Source organism: Moschus berezovskii, chromosome 1, assembly GCF_049115385.1.
Source record: "Moschus berezovskii isolate FMDL1 chromosome 1, NW_MosBer_1.0, whole genome shotgun sequence".
NCBI classification, from domain to species: Eukaryota; Metazoa; Chordata; class Mammalia; order Artiodactyla; family Moschidae; genus Moschus; species Moschus berezovskii.
In genome coordinates this window covers 160,018,999-160,031,674 of record NC_142460.1, presented here as the reverse complement: position 1 = coordinate 160,031,674, position 12,676 = coordinate 160,018,999, and positions in this window count along the sequence as shown.

Sequence of the window (12,676 nt, the reverse complement as noted above, 5' to 3'; positions counted from 1 at the left end):
TAATTATGTTATTAATTTTTTCCAAGTGTCTCATCCACAGCAATCTCTAGGGTCCATTTCTGATCCTGGTTAGGATGAATGTTCTCTCCATTTCCCCTCCTTGTGGCATTTAGAAAGCGGTCCTCAATTTATTAACATCCAGCCTTCTATCCCCAACCCCATGTCCCATCCTGATTGAGCAGTTGGTAACTTTGTGTTTTGATAAATCAGCTGGTAAAGAATCTGCCTGCAATTCAGGAGACCCTAGTTTGATTCCTGGGTTGGGAAGATCCACTGGAGAAGGGATAGGCTATCCACTCCAGCATTTTTGGGCTTCCCTAGTGGCTCAGCTGGTAAAGAATCCACCTGCAATGTGGGAGACCTGGGTTCAATGCCTGAGTTGGGAAGATCCCCTGGAGAAGGAACCAGCTACCCACTCTAGTATGCTGGCCTGGAGAATTCCATGGACTGGAGAATTCCATGGGGTCGCTAAGAATCAGACACGACTGAGCGGCTTTCACTACTTTGTGTTTGGATGATTAAAGCCTCCCATTATTATTATCTAGATAAATTATTTGGCTTCCTCATTTAACACTGTCTCAACATTTCACCTGTTGCTGTTCTTCAGTCGATTAGTCGTGTCCAACTCTGTGATCCCGTGGGCTGCAGCACTCCAGGCTTCCCTGGCCCTCACCGTCTCCCAGAGTTTACTCAAACTCAAGTCCATTGATTGATGATGCCATCCAACCATCTCATCCTCTGTTGTTCTATTCTCCTCGTGTCAATCTTTTCCAGCATCAGAGTCTTTTCCAATGAGTTGGCACTTCACATCAGATGGCGAAAGTATTGGAGCTTCAGCTTCAGTATCAGTCCCTCCAATGAATGTTCAGGATTGATTTCCTTTAGGATTGATTGGTTTGATCTCCTTGCTGTCCGAGGGACTCTCAAGAGCACCACAGTTCAAAAGCATTAATTCTTAAGTGCTCAGCCTTCTTTGTAGTCCAACTCTCACATCTGTACTGAAAAAACCATAGGTTTGACTCTAAGGACCTATGTTGACAAAGTAATGTCTCTGCTTTTTAATATGCTGACTAGGTTTGTCATAGCTTTTCTTCCAAGGAGCAAGTGTCTTAATTTCATGGCTGCAGTCACCATCTGCAGTGATTTTGGAGCCCAATAAATTTAAATTTCTCACACTTTCCATTTTTCCCCATTTACCTTGAAATGATGGGACTAGATGCCATGATCCCAGTTTTTCTTTAAATTAATTATTTTAATTGGAGGCTAGTTACTTTACAATATTGTGGTGTTTTTTGCCATACAATGACATGAATCAGCCATGGGTGTACATGTGTCCCACATCCTGAACCCCCCTCCCACCTTCTTCCCCATCCCATCCCTCCGGGTTATCCCAGTGCATCGAACTTGGACTCGTGCATCGAACTTGGACTGGTGATCTATTTTACATATGGTAATATACATGTTTCAATGCTATTCCCTCGAATCATCCCACCCTCGCCTTCTCCCACAGAGTCCAAAACTCTGTTCTTTATGTCTGTTTTTGAATGTTGAGCTTTAAGCCAGCTTTTTCACTCTCCTCTTTCACCGTCATCAAAAGGTTCTTTTGTTCCTCTTCACTTTCTGTCATGAGGGTGGTATCAGCTGCATATCTGAGGTTATTGATATTTGTCCCAGCAATCTTGATTGTAGCTCATGATTCATCAAGCTCAGGATTTTGCATGATTTACTCTGCATATAAGTTAAATAAGCTTAAATAAGCAATATACAGCCTTGAAGTACTCCTTTCCCAATTTGGAACTGGTTTGTCGTTCCATGTCTGGTTCTGTTGCTTCTTAAGTTACATACAGGTTTCTTAGGAGAAAGGTAATACGATCAGTATTTCCATCTCTCGAAAAATTTTCCACAGTTTGTTGTGATTCACACAAAGACTTTAGCGCAGTCAATAAAACAGAAGTAGATGTTTTTCTGGAATTTCCTTGCTTCCTATGATCCAATGGATATTGGCAATTTGATCTCTGGTTCCTCTGCCTTTTCTAAATTCAGCTTATACATCTGGATGTCCTTGGTTCATGTACTGTTGAAGCCTAGCTTGAAGTATTTTGAGCATTAGCTTGCTGGCATGTAAAATAAGTGCAATTGTGTAGTAGTTTGAGCATTCTTTGGCATTGCCTTTCTTTGGGACTAGAATGAAAACTGACCTTTTCCAGTTCTGTGGCCACTGCTAAGTTTCCCAAATTTGCTGGCATACTAAGTGCAGCACTTTAACACCATAATCTTTTAGGATTTGAAATAGCTGAAATTCCATCACCTCCACTACCTTTGTTTGTAGTAATGCTTCCTATGGTTCACTTGGCTTCACAGCCCAGGATGTCTGGCTCTAGGATCACACCATCATGGTTATATGAATCATTAAGACGTTTTTTGTAAAGTTCTTCTGTATATTCTCATCATTTCACTTGAGCAATCTATAAAACACATTTCTTCAACATGGGGAAGATTCAATATGAACTCCTTTTACTATGGAAATTTTTTATATGAAAAGTTGTAACACAAATCTATCCTGTGAAACTGGGCTTCCCTGGTGGCTCAGCAGTAAGGAATCTGCCTGCAATGCAGTAGGCACAGGAGATGCAGGCTCACTCTCTGGATGGGACAGATTCCCTGGAATAGGGCATGGCGATTCACTCCTGCAGTCTTGCCTGGAGAATCCTTTGGACAGAGGAGCCTGGTGGGCTACAGTCCATAGGTTTGCAAAGAATTGGATATGACTGAAGTGATAGCACACAGGGATGCACACATCCTGTGAAGTTTATTCAAATAGTGCTTTTGAGTGTCTGTTATATACCAGTTCTAGGCACTTGTGATAAGCAGAGACTGAAATAAAAATCCATGTCCTTTTATTCTAGTGAGGGGTAAGGTAGGGAGACAAAGAAATAATTTGTCAGATGTTTATAAGAGCTAAAGAGAAATATGTAGGGCGCTAGTTTAGAACAGCCCATTTCTACCACTTCCACCAGAGGATTAAGCTCTGGTGCCCAAAGGTACCCTTTAAATATGACAAATTAACTTCTCCCCTATGCAACTAGAATGATACCAGCTGGTACCATCCTTGGGAGATGGGAGAAAACAGACACTGAATTCATTTTCCATGGGGCTAAATACCTTCATAGAATGCTGGTAGGGAAAATCAGCATTGGAGAGTCACAGTTGTGGCAGGGAGTTGGTGCTTTGGATCATCTGACCAGGGAAGACCTCTCTGACAAGAAGTCCCTTGAGCAGAGAGAGACCTGAATTTAGTGAGGGAGGAGGGCTCTGCAGAGGCAAGGTGAGGGTGAGGGGTACGGGGTGGCGGCCAAGTATTCCAATCAGAGACAAGAGTGGATTTCATATATTTGAGGAACAATTAAGAAGGCCAGTGTGGCTGGAGATGAGCTATCAAGAGACAGAAAGGTAGGAATAAGATCAGAGAAATGGCTGGTGAAGGGTGGCGATGGGGTGGTGGGACATGCCAGAGGCATTTCAACTTGAGTGAGTTCACCAGAAATTTCCTGAGCTCCAACTGTGTCATGACCGGGGGTTTCAAAGATGAATGAATCATGGTTTCCATCCTCTTGCAACTGGCAATAAGATTATATCACTTGACTCACACTAAGTAAAATAGTGTGATAAATACTATAGCTTAACAATAACCAGACAGGTGGCTATAGGTTGAGTCCTTCCAGAAGCAGAGCCTAAGCCAGGAACTCAGGTGTTAGTGATTTCTAAAGGAAATACCCATAAGGAAGAACTAATAAGAGCCAAGCAAGGGTGGGATTTCAAGCAACAGACTCAGTCTGATCTATGGGGAATTCTGTACTGTAAATTACACTGCAGAGTTTGCCACATTTTAAAGCAAAGGAGTTGTCAGTCATTGACTATGGGCTGCCCAACAGGGTGGTGTCACTCTCAGGCATTTTGGGTTCTATATAAATGAGGTGGCTCTAGTATCAAAGGTAATACTCTGAAGATTATTGCAGAGGGAGTGGAGGCTGGGGATGGGAGTGGGAACACAGAGCTAGTGAAAGGAATCCAGGGGCATCTTGGGGCACCAACAGTCTCCATTATAGGGCTAACAAAGTTTCTCAGTCTAGAGGGTTGGGCTTGAAAGATGGGCAGAGGATAGCAAGCTTTTCTTTGGTAGAAACCATGCCTATTTGCTTGGTGCTATGTCCTCAGCTTTTTTGCATTTCTTTTCCATGGGGACGGTCTTGGTCCCTGTCTCCTGTACAATGTCACGAACTTCTGTCCAGAGTTCATCAGGCACTCTATCAATCAGATCTAGTCCCTTAAATCTATTTCTCGCTTCCACTGTATAATCATAAGGGATTTGATTTAGGTCATATCTGAATGGTCTAGTGGTTTGCCCTACTTTCTTCAATTTAAGTCTGAATTTGGCAATAAGGAGTTCATGATCTGAGCCACAGTCAGCTCCTGGTCTTGTTTTTGTTAACTGTATAGAGCTTCTCCATCTTTGGCTGCAAAGAATATAATCAATCTGATTTCGGTGTTGACCATCTGGTGATGTCCATGTGTAGAGTCTTCTCTTGTGTTGTTGGAAGAGGGTGTTTGCTATGACCAGTGCGTTCTCTTGGCAAAACTCTATTAGCTTTGCCCTGCTTCGTTTTGTGCTCCAAGGCCAAATTTGCCTGTTACTCCAGGTGTTTCTTGACACCCTACTTTTGCATTCCACTCCCCTATAATGAAAAGGACATCTTTTTTGGGTGTTAGTTCTAAAAGGTCTTGGAGGTCTTCATAGAACCGTTCAACTTCGGCTTCTTCAGCGTTACTGGTTGGGGCATAGGCTTCGATTACTGTAATATTGAATGGTTTGCCTTGGAAACTAACAGAAATGATTCTGTCGTTTTTAAGATTGCATCCAAGTACTGCATTTCAGACTCTTTTGTTGACCATGATGGCTACTCCATTTCTTCTAAGGGATTCCTGCCCACAGTAGTAGATATAATGGTCATCTGAGTTAAATTCACCCATTCCAGTCCATTTTAGTTCACTGATTCCTAGAATGTCTATGTTCACTCTTGCCATCTCCTGTTTGACCACTTCCAATTTGCCTTGATTCATGGACCTAACATTCCAGGTTCCCATGCAATATTGCTCTTTACAGCATCGGACCTTGCTTCTATCACCAGCCACATCCACAACTGGGTATTTGTTTTGCTTTGGCTCCATCCCTTCGTTCTTTCTGGAGTTATTTCTCCACTGATCTCCAGTAGCATACTGGGCACCTACTGACCTGGGGAATTCCTCATTCAGTATCCTATCATTTTGCCTTTTGATACTGTTCATGGGGTTCTCAAGGCAAGCATACTGTAGTGGTTTGCCATTCCCTTCTCCAGTGGACCACACTGCAGATGCTGATTGTAGCCAGGAAATTAAAAGACGCTTACTCCTTGGAAGGAAAGTTATGACCAACCTAGATAGCATATTAAAAAGCAGAGACATTACTTTGCCAACAAAGGTCCGTCTAGTCAAGGCTATGGTTTTTCCTGTGGTCATGTATGGATGTGAGAGTTGGACTGTGAAGAAAGCTGATCGCCGAAGAAATGATGCTTTTGAACTGTGGTGCTGGAGAAGACTCTTGAGAGTCCCTTGGACTGCAAGGAGATCCAACCAGTCCATTCTAGAGGAGATCAATCCTGGGTTTTCATTGGAAGGACTGATGCTAAAGCTGAAACTCCAATACCCTGGCTACCTCATGCGACGAGTTGACTCACTGGAAAAGAGTCTGATGCTGGGAGGGATTGGGGGAGGTAGGAGAAGGGGACAACAGAGAATGAGATGGCTGGATGGCATCAGCGACTCGATGGACATTAGTTTGAGTGAACTCTGGGAGTTGGTGATGGACAGGGAGGCCTGGCGTGCTGTGATTCATGGGGTCGCAAAGAGTCGGACACGACTGAGCGACTGAACTGAACTGAACTGATGTCCTCAGCATCCAGTTGTTGCGAACCCCAGAGGTGCTTCTAAATGGGAATGAATGCATGCATGAACAGCATCCCTGGCTCAGGACTTAGTCTTGAGAATTTTTAAGAATCATTTGGTGGAAGCTACATGTGCCAATATTACATCTTCATAAAGGATGCTAAGCTCTTCTGCCTAGGAATGGAAAGGTGGCAGACATATAGTTCAGCAATGTGGGAGATAAAGTCATAAAAATGTCATATACCTGAGTGTGAGTGAGAAGTAATCCATGTAAGGGAAAAAAGTCCAAACTACTTAGAGTATGATAAGTTTTATTTAAAGTTACAAAGAAAGAAATCAGTGAAAACAATCTCTAAATTATCAAGAAAATATTTTATATGTGTCAGCAGCTAGTTTCTTTTGTGTGTGACTTGGTGTTAGGGACTGAGAGGGTGTTTTAAATCACAGAAAACTTGCTTACATGTAGATAAGAATCAGTATAGATGAGTGGCACTAGGAGTTATGTCAGGTACCAGAGAGGGCTGAAAGGTTCCCCCAGGTGCCAATTCTAATTGGTTGAAGTATCGTTGTTTTGTTGTTCAGTCGTTCAGTTCTGTCTGACTCTGTGACCCCATGGACTGCAGCACACCAGGCTTCCCTGTCCTTCACTGTCTCCCAGAGTTTGCTCAAACTTATGTCCATTGATGATGCTTTCCAACCATCTCATTCTCTGTCATCATTCCATTCTCCTCTTGCTCTCAATCTTTCCCAGCATCAGGGTCTTTTCCAATGAGTTGGCACTTTGCATCAGGTGGCCAAAGTATTGGAGCTTCAGCATCAGTCCTTCCAATGAATAGTCAGGGTTGATTGCCTTTAGGATTGACTGGTTTGATCTCCTTGTTGTCCAAGGGACCCTCAGGAATCTTCTCCAGCACTGCAATTCAAAGGCATCAGTTATTCAGCGTTCAGACTTCTTTATGATCCAACTCTCAACCGTACATGACTACTGGAAAAACCACAGCTTTGACTATAAGGACCTTTGTTGGCAAAGTGATGTTTCTGCTTTTTAATACACTGTCTAGATATGTCATAGCTTTTTTTCCAAGGAGCAATAATCTGTTAATTTCATGGCTGCAGTCACCATTCACAATGATTTTGGAGCCCAGGAAAATAATATCTGCCACTATTTCCACTTTTTCCCTATCTATTTGCCATGAAGTGATGGAACCAGATGCCATGATCTTAATTTTTTGAATGTTGAGTTTTAAGACAGCTTTTTCACTCTCCTCTTTCACCTACATCAAGAGGCTCTTGAGTTCCTCTTCACTTTCTGCCATAAGGGTGGTGTCACTTGAATATCTGAGGTAGGTATTTCTCCCAGCAATCTTGATTCCATCTTGTGATTCATCCAGCCCAGCATTTTGCATGATGTACATCACCGACTCTGTGGACTTGAGTTTGAGTGAACTCCGGGAGTTGGTGATGGATAGGGAGGCCTGGCGTGCTGTGATTCATGGGGTCGCGGAGAGTCAGACACGACTGAGCGACTGAACTGAACTGAACTGAACTCTGCATACAAGTTAAATAAAGAGGGTGACAATATACAGTCTTGAAGTACTCCTCCTTTTCCAATTTTGAACCGGTTCACTGTTCCATGTCCGGTTCTAACTGTTGCTTCCTGACCTGCATATAGGTTTCTCAGGAGACAGATAAAGTGGTCTGGTATTCCTTTAAGAATTTTATCCATGTTTAGAAGAATACTGTTAATAATAGCTAACATTTATTTAGCATTTCTTACATGGCAAACATTCTTTAAGCACTTTGAAAGCTTGCCTGCTTAGTTGCTCAGTTATGGCATAGTCTGTGTGACCCCATGGACTGTAGCCCGCCAGTCTCCTCTGTCCATGGGATTTTTCAGGCAAGAATACCAGAGTGGGTTTCCATTTCCTCCTTCAAGGGATCTTCTTGGCTCAGGGATCGAACCCGTGTCTACTGTGTCTCCCTCTTGGCAGGGTTCTTTACCTGCTGAGCCATCAAGAAAGTCTGCTTAAACACTTTATACTGTTTAATTAGCTGTTAATAGCTCTAAGAGGCAAGTAGTTGTGTTGCCACCATATTTCCATTTTGCAGATGAGAACACTGTGCAATCATTTATTCAATAACTTCCAAGGGATAAACTCTCCAGGTTTCTACAGCTGCTAAGTGGAGGAACTGGGATTTGGTCTTGATTCTTCTCACAGGGATAGAGTTGAATGCCATGACTGACTAGAAAAGAGAGGAAGGTCATTTGCCATCCTTGCTTGCTGGTCTTTTCCCCATCTTTCAGTCACCTTCCTTCCCCTTTCACAGCCAGTCAAATTAAACACCTTTCTGCTCACCCTCTGCTGGCTTTTACTGGTGCGCTGAGATTCAGTTTGGGTATTGCTTCTTGCAGAAAGTCTTCTCTGATCTCATCAAGAATTGGTGTTCCTTCTTTCTTACAGTGAACGAGCCTCACTTGTAACATAAAACTTTTTATTTTGAATTGTGATGCCTTAAACTTAACTTCAAATGAGCTAAAAGCCAGGTTTCACATAGCACTTTTGTTGAATGAATAGGACTTGATTCCTTTCCATATTTCTGTTGCACAATACTTATGTAGTCTTCTAAAAGTTACCTGCATAGGAGTTGTTGCTGTTGTTCAGTTGCCCAGTTGTGTCTGACTCTTTGTGGATAGGAGTTGAACCACATGGAATGGAATCACAGAAGTTGAACACATGGAATTTCCAGCTCTGTTATTCTTTTATCAGTTTGGAACTTCTAAACATTTTATTCAGTAAAAATTATGCTTATGTTTATGTTTTCTATTATATGCATACATATGGTGTTTTCTTCCATAAATCATTCTCTCTCCTTTGTGGCTAAGCTTCCTAAATGTGGTTCAGTTCAGTTCAGTTGCTCAGTCATGTCCGACTCTTTGCGACCCCATGAATCACAGCACGCCAGGCCTCCCTGTCCATCACCAGCTCCTGGAGTTCACTCAGACTCATGTCCATCGAGTTGGTGATGCCATCCATCCATCTCATTCTCTGTCGTTCCCGTCTCCTCCCACCCCCAATCCCTCCCAGCATCAGAGTATTTTCAAGTGAGTCAACTCGTCACATGAGGTGGCCAAAATATTGGAGTTTCAGTTTCAGCATCAGTCCTTCCAATGTGGTATCTCCATCTAAAGAATTAACTTGTTGAAAGGGGTCCATGGGATCTGTATTAATAACGTTTTATTTCTTAAGGTGGGGAGGTGTAGATAGGCATACCACATTTTAAGTATGAAATAATATATAAAACATTTAAAGGAATATTTATAAATCTTTATAGATAATATTATAGATAATATATTTGTCACCCTACTTATTTAACTTATATGCAGAGTACATCATGCAAAATGCCAGGCTGGATGAAGCACAAGCTGGAATCAAGATTGTTCGGAGAAATATCAATAATCACAGATACACAGATGACACCACCCTTATGGCAGAAAGCAAAGAGGAACTAAAGAGCCTCTTGATGAAAGTGAAAGAGAAGAGTGAAAAAGCTAGCTTAAAACTCAACATTCAGAAAACTAAGATCATGGCATCTGGTCCCGTCACTTCATGGCAAGTAGATGGGGAAACAATGGGAACAGTGACAGACTTTATTTTTTGGGTTCCAAAATCACTGCAGATGATGACTGCAGCCATGAAATTAAAAGACGCTCCAGGGAAGCCTGGCATACTGCAGTCCACGGGGTCGCAAAGAGTCAGACATGACTGAGCAACTAAACTGAATTGAACTGACAGATAACATAAAGAATGTAAAGACCATAAACTTGTCTTAAAATGTCCAGTGTAAATCTAGGCTAAATCTACACACTTTTACACTATAAAGTGGAAAAAAGATAGCTATTAAAACAAAGATACAGACAGAAAATGGTTATCCTGGCTAGATTTATATGATAGACAGGGATTAGAATCTTGGGTAATTGGTGGGTCTTCAGGAATGAAATAAATGAAGTTTAGAGACGCTTCAGATGAAAGAGAAGCTCTTATTGCTAGAGAGAGGAAAACATAATTAGCAATCATAAAGCAGTCCTGTGGAGGTTCTGATTATCATGGAGAAATGGGTGGATTTTTGGAGACTTGGCTGTTTATATCTAATCTTTTTCTTTTCTTTTCAAATATACCTACATCATTACTAAGCAATTTCGCGCTGGGGAAATGGGAACAGGGGATTGCATAAGCTAATGCCTGATTTATATCAGATACTAACATTTCCATTTCCTGAGACAGAATAGCCAGGTTATACCTGTGAGGGGAACAGACAGAAACAGAAAATGAATGACAGCCTGGATGTTCTTTTTTTTTCTTCAAATTTTTATCCTCCGGCAAGAATTTCTTTTGTTTCTTGGTGCATCTTTTTGTAATGATGATATTCACAAGATAAAATAAATGCTTTTTTCTAGTTAAAAATTTAAATTACTGATGCTAGTTAAATATCAGTGAAAATTGTCCTTATTTTACCCACTGGATAAAGCTACAAGTTTATGAGGTGAGAAAAAATTCTCCTCCATTTAATGCTGTGAAATATATTTTTAAAAGTGTCAGAGCAGAAGGAAGTTAGATTTCAGACTTACACATTGGATTCCATATTTCTAATGTGGCAAATCAAGTCATTTTTGAGCAAGATGGCTGTTGTTGGTAGAGTGTTCTGAGGGTACCTCACTAATTCAGTTAAAAATGAGGTCATATTCCACTACAGCAAATATCACTCCATAGAAAAACTCTGTGCAACAACAGTTTTCCAAGGTCCGGGCACTAATCATTTTATGTCACAAAATATAAGAATTCGGTAAAATCTCATAAAGAGAATTGAGACGCTTTCAGAATACCTTAAAATGGACTCACTCCTTCATTTGGCTATCATGGCAAACTAAATTAATAGAGCTTGAGAGTTTGCGATGTTCTGTAACAGCAGATACGATGTAGATTCAAGTTTAACTAGCACCGGCTTCAGAATTGTTACAGGAGAGAGCCTAGAGGATGTATGGGGTGTGACCTGGGAATCTGTGTTTTCACCAGGACTCCAGGTGATTCTGTTGCAAGTCATGGGAAAAGCCTCAGAGAATAACTCTCAATAATGCTCAAATAGAAATCTGCTTTTAGTTAAGAAGGACACAAAACAAGTCAAGATAGCACCAGAGATTTCATTAATTGGAGTGGCTGTAAAAAGCTAATAGGTTTTTTTTTGGCAATATTTACTTAATCAACTGGAATTAAACCTAGTTGTGAACCTGGCTTTTAAATTTAGTCCACTAAATAGTCTTTGGAATATTTATTACCTATGAATTATTGTTTGGCTTTAAAAAAATCTGTCCTCACAAATTATGTGGAAGCTTTCCCTCTGTTTCCAGTCTTTATGTCATTAGTGATTTGTATCGCAGAGTTGATTTCCCTTGTTAAAAAATGAGTCCCTCAATCTAGCAGCTTATATAGGTATTCTTAAGCATGGCTGGATACAAAGCACCAGTGGAACTTTTTAAACCTGTTGTTGCCCAGGCTCCACTCCTCACTCCAATCAGAATCTCTAGGCACAGGACCCCCCAAATCTATTTCCTTAAAGGCACTACTGTCTTTTCATTTTGTTTTTAGCTTTCTTTGCTGTGCAAAAACTTTTAAGTTTAATTAGGTCCCATTTGTTTATTTTTGTTTTTATTTCCATTTTGACAGATGAGTGGATAAAGAAGTAGTATAGGTATGTACAATGGAATATTATTTAGCTGTAAAAAGGAATTAATTTGAGTCAGTTCTAGTGAGATGGATGAACTTAGAGTCTGTTACACAGAGTGAAATAAGTCAGAAAGAGAAAAACAAATAGCATATATTAATGCATATATCAGTACTCTTGCCTGGAAAATCCCATGGACGGAGAAGCCCGGTAGCTTCAGTCCATGGGGTCGCTGATGATTGAGCGACTTCACTTTCACTTTCCACTTTCATGCATTGGAGAAGGAAATGGAAACCCACTCCAGTGTTCTTGCCTGGAGAATCCCAGGGATGGCGGAGCCTGGTAGGCTACTGTCTATGGGGTTGCACAGAGTCAGACACGACTGAAGCGGCTTAGCAGCAGCAGCAGCAGCAATGCATATATATGGAATCTAGAAAAATAGTACTGAGGAGCCTATTTGCAGGGCAGGGATAGAGAGGCGGACATAGAGAACAAACTTGTGACCATAGCAGGTGAAGGAGAGGGTGGGATGAACTGAGAGAGTAGGACTGAAACATTTACATTACCATACATAAAACAGAGAGCTAGTGGAAAGTTGCTGTATAACACACGGAGCTCAATCCACTGCTCTGTGACAACCTAGAGCGGTGGGATGGGGTCGGGGGTGGGAGGGAGATTCAAGAGGGAGGGGACATATGGATTCTTAACGACTGATTGACGTTGTTGTATGGCAGAAACTAACAAAATATTATAAAGCAATTATCCTCCAATTAAAACAAAGTGTTACTGTATACCCAAGCTTGAGAATCACTGGTTTAAAGATAGCAAAATAAACTTTCTCTGAGATTTTCAAACATATTCTTCTTGGTTAGACATTTCTTTACTCTTGCTGCAGCCAGAACCATTGCTGTGCTAGATTCAATGCATTCTTGTAACTCTGAGTTTTGTGCTATGATATCTCTGATAGAGTTACTGGTGA